This window comes from Meles meles, chromosome X (assembly GCF_922984935.1).
Source record: "Meles meles chromosome X, mMelMel3.1 paternal haplotype, whole genome shotgun sequence".
Taxonomy (NCBI): domain Eukaryota; kingdom Metazoa; phylum Chordata; class Mammalia; order Carnivora; family Mustelidae; genus Meles; species Meles meles.
The window spans coordinates 62,300,851-62,306,047 of NC_060087.1; the positions used below are offsets into that span (position 1 = coordinate 62,300,851).

Here is a 5,197-nt window from a genome sequence, read left to right on the forward strand (position 1 = left end):
ATTTTAGTAAAGAGAAACCAAGAGGGAACCAGAAAGAGCCCTCCTGGGAGCAAAGTCAACTCTGAGGATTGAAGAGACTGTGCATGTGCTAGGCTGCACCTACTTGGAACAATTAGAGCAGAGCATGGGACAGACTTAAAAGCCTTTCCCAGTATATGTACCCATCAGCACAGAGCAAACACTTCACTGGCACAAGGAACTTGACCAAACACTGAACAATAAATTGTTCTCATCTAGAGGTGACTATTAGGAACACAGGCTTAAAAATAAAATCACACTCCTCCTTGGCAGTCTGGAAGACTGTGTTATATGTCTAAAACTGTGCCCTCCCAGAAAAGAGAAGGATCCTCCCAGTTACTAGTCACTGGCTGAACATGGGTCAAAACAAAACTCTCTGACAGCAGCCTCCAAGTTCATTCATATCCAATGGTAAAGGGTAAAAATCTTAGCAATAAGTGCATTATGCCCACCCAGAGATAACCCTTAGGTGGCTAGACTAAAAGACAGAGATAATATCAGGCTGCATACTGCAGGGGAAATTACCAAGTAAATGCTGATCCCTTATAGGAGGAGGATCATCCAGAGTTGCTATAAGATACTATAATAAAAAGTCTGCCTTATAATAAAAGATCATAAAAAATGCAAAAAACAGGAACGTGCCATGCCTACACAGGAAAAACGGGCAGTAAATACTGCTTTAAGGGGCCCAGATGGTAGCTATAGCAGGTCTTTCGTAAGTAGTCCCATGAATGCTTCCTTATCCTCCACAGTCTGGAATCAGCCATGGCCAAACTTGGAGGTGATGTCAATGAATTTAAGGTCAATCTCCAGGGCCTGTCATTTGATCTGCACGAGCAACAACTTGTGGGGAGTAAGCACTTGCTTCTTGGTTCTCATCACATGGCCTTTCTGCATGGCAAAGGCATTGGTCACTTCATCATGTGGACAAAGCCAACTTGGAGGGTTGATGCTCTTGTCAGATCAAAATCAGTGGAAACATTGTTCTTGATAAGTTTGCCATCCTTGATGAGGTAGCCCTGCAATCTTGTAGGTCTTCTTATTGATCTCAATGCAGTGATGGTAGCCTTTCTGCCCAGCCCACTGCACAGAGAAGGCCACTTGGGAAGGATGCTATACCCCAATACAGCCCACCTTGCACAGTCCCTGGTGGGTCTTGCAGGGTAGCTTCTTGGTGTGCCAGTGGCTGGTGACACTAATGACATCTATCATCTCATCCTGCCCAAACACTTGGTTCATAAAAACCTACTGTTCCAGGTTCTCGTGGGCCTAGTCCAGCTCCTCAGCCACTGTGCATCTAGTCCACTGGATCTCTATGAGGTGGGCTTTCTTCTGGCATAGAGGAAGCAGGGGCATCTGGGTGTGGGCAATGACACAGATGATTGGTCAGTACTTCTTCATGCTGTTGAAGTCCTTCTCTAGCTGCTGCTTGCCAATCATCATCCTGCCACTTGCAGTTTTTGGTCAAAGGCCTTCTTAGACTTATGCCAGTTCTTATAGAAGTGCCCTTTAACTTATCATGAATGTGCTCAGCAAAGATGGTCTTAAACATACAGAGACCTTGAGTGGTTTCTTCATAGCCCATGATGCCCATGACTACCGTGGATGGTACCTCCACAATGGTCACATCTTCCACAATTTCCTTCTTTTTCGCCATGGATCCTGGCCTGTTGACCCCTCATACAACGTGAGTCATGCCAGCCTTGTAGATGAGGAAAGCCGTGAGGTGAATAGAGTCATGCTTGGGGAAGCTCGTCACCTTCCATGATGCCAGTCACTGTGTTTCTGAGGCAAGAAGCCCAGGGACCCATGCCTGGGAACAGAGTTTCCTATGAGACATTCTGCCACCAAATGCTGCAAGTAGAGTAAGAAAATTTTAAAACTTCACTTAAGTTGACTTAGAAAACAACCACATGAAGCAATGTGTATTCTTTTGTTGGGAGTGGAAACAGAGATGTCTTGGATTAATGAAAATAATTCTTGGAAATGAAACCAGATGATATCCAGAATCCACAAGAACAAATGAAGAGAGGTGAAATTGTATATTGATGATTAATATAACAAATTCTATGAATATACACTTGTCCTTCTCTTAGATGTTTTGAAAGATATAAGATCGTATAAACAAATAATTTTAACTATGTATTGTTGAGTTTGATACTATACACACACACACACACACATAAATGTAACCTATATAAATGTAATACATATAACAATAGTACAAAAAGGTGGTATGGAAAGGAACTATATAGGAGTAAATGTTACATACTTCTTTGGAAATAATCAGTGGAAAAGCAAAGTGAATTCTGAGAAGTTAGGTTGTATATTGTAAGACCTAGAACAACCACTAAAAAAGTAACTGTAAGAAATATACTTAAAATATTAAAGGGATCAAAACAGTGCACTGGAACATATCCACTTAATACAAGAAGAAGGCAATAAAGTGGGAATAGAAAAAAAGACATGAGGCATATAGAAAACAAAGTAGAAGATGTAACTATTAAATATGAATTAAGTCAAAAGGCAGAGATTGTCAGATTGAATTAAAAAAATCAAGATCCTCTGCAAAGAGTGATAGTTTGACTTCCTCTTAGCTGATTCAGATGCCTTTTATTTCTTTTTGTTGTCTGATTGCTGAGGCTAGGACTTCTAGTACAATGTTGAATAGTAGTGGTGATAGTGAACATCCCTGCCATGTTCCTGACCTTAGGGGAAAAGATTTCAGTTTTTCCCCATTGAGAATGATATTCGCTGTGGGTTTTTAATAGATGGCTTTGATGATGTTGAGATATATACCTTCTATCCCTACACTTTGAAGAGTTTTGATCAGAAAGGATGCTGTACTTTATCAAATGCTTTTTCAGCATCTACTGAGAGTATCATATGGTTCTTGTTCTCTTTTATTAATGTATTGTATCACATTGATTTGAAGATGTTGCACCAACCTTGCAGCCCAGGAATAAATCCCACTTGGTCATGGTGAATAATCCTTTTAATGTACTGTTGGATCCTATTGGCTAGTATTTTGGTGAGAATTTTCGCATCTGTGTTCATCAAGTATATTGGTCTGTAATTCTCTTTTTATTTATTTATTTATTTACAGCATAACAGTGTTCATTGTTTTGGCATCACACCCAGTGCTCCATGCAGTACGTGCCCTCCCTATTACCCACCACCTGGTTTCTCAACCTCCCACCCCCCCCCCCCGCCCCTTCAAAACCCTCTGGTTGTTTTTCAGAGTCCATAGTCTCTCATGGTTCATCTCCCCTTCCAGTTTCCCTCAACTCCCTCTCCTCTCCATCTCCCCATGTTCTCCATGTTATTTCTCTTTTTTGATGGGGCCTTTGGTTATGGGGTCAAGGTAATGTTGACCTCATAAAATGAGTTTGGAAATTTTCCTTCCATTTCTATTTTTTGGAACAGTTTGAGGAGAATAGGTATTAATTCTTCTTTAAATGTTTGGTAGACATCCCCTGGGAAGCCGTCTGGACCTGGGCTCTTTGTTGGGAGATTCTTGATTACTGCTTCAACCTCCTTACTGGTTATAGGTCTGTTCAGGTTTCCTATTTCTTCCTGGTTCGGTTTTGGCAGTTCATAAGTTTCTAGGAATTAGGAATGCCTCCGTTTCTTCCAGATTGTCAAATTTGCTGGCGTATAGTTGCTCATAATATGTTCTTATAATTGTGTGTATTTCTTAGTGTTGGTTCTGATCGCTCCTCTTTCATTAATGATTTTATTAATTTTTGTCCTTTCTCTTTTCTTTTTGATAAGTCTGGCCAGGGGGTTATCAATCTTATTCTTTCAAAGAACCAGATCCTAGTTTCATTGATCTGTTCTACTGTTCTTTTGGTTTCTATTTCATTGATTTCTGCTCTGATCTTTATTATTTCTCTTCTCTTGCTGGGTTTAGGCTTTCTTTGCTGTTCTTTCTCCAGCTCCTTTAGGTGTATGGTTAGGTTTTGTACTTGAGACCTTTCTTGTTTCTTGAGAAAGGCTTGTATCACTATTTACTTTCCTCTCTAGACTGACTTTGCTGTGTCCTGCAGATTTTGAACAATTGTGTTTTCATTTTCATTTGTTTCCATGAATTTTTTTCAATTCTTCTTTAATTTCCATATTGACCCATTCATTCCTTGGTAGGATGCTCTTTAACCTCCATGTATTTGGGTTCTTTCCAACTTTCCACTTCTGATTGAGTTCTAGTTTCAGAGCATTGTGGTCTGAAAATATGCAGGGAATGTTCCCAATCTTTTGGTACCAGTTGAGACCTGATGTGTGACCCAGGATGTGATCTATTCTGGAGAATGTTCCATGTGCACTAGAGCAGAATGTGTATTTTGTTGCTTTGAGGTGGAATGTTCTGAATAGATCTGTGATGTCTATCTGGTCCAGTGTGTCATTTAAGGCCTTTATTTCCTTGTTGATCTTTTGCTTGGATGATCTGTCCATTTCAGTGAGGGGGGGTGTTAAAGTCCCCTACTATTATTGTATTATTGTTAATGTGTTTCCTTGATTTTGTTATTAGTTGGTTTATATAGTTGGCTGCTCCCATGTTAGGGGCATAGATATTTAAAATTTTTAGATCTTTTTGTTGGACAGACCCTTTAAGTATGATATAGTATCCTTCCTCATCTCTTATTATAGTTTTGTCTTAAAATCGAATTTATCTGCTATAACGATTGCCACCGCAGCTTTCTTTTGATGTCCATTAGCATGATAAATTGTTTTCCACCCCCTCACTTTAAATCTGGAGGTGTCTTTGGGTCTAAAATGAATTTCTTGTAGACAGTATATTGATGGGTTTTGGTTTTTTATCCATTCTTATACCCTGTGTCTTTTGATTGGGGCATTGAGCCCATTTACATTCAGGGTAACTATTGAAAGATATGAATTTAGTGGCATTGTATTGCCTGTAAGGTGACTGTTACTGTATATTGTCTCTGTTCCTTTCTGGTCTACTACTTATAGCATCTCTCTTTGCTTAGAGGAACCCTTTCAATATTTCCTGTAGGGCTGGTTTGGTCTTTGCAGATTCTTTTAATTTTTGTTTGTCCCGGAAGCTTTTTTATCTCCTTCTATGATACTTTATGTGGAAAACCCAAAAGACTCCACTCCAAAACTGCTAGAACTCATACAGGAATCCAGTAAAGTGGCAGGATATAAAATCAATGCACAA

General features: G+C 39.7%; 1 pseudogene; it reads right to left on the bottom strand.

Moving 5' to 3' along the window:
* Window positions 1-539: 539 nt before the first annotated feature.
* LOC123935180 lies at window positions 540-1,858 on the bottom strand (annotated as a pseudogene).
* Window positions 1,859-5,197: the final 3,339 nt, after the last annotated feature.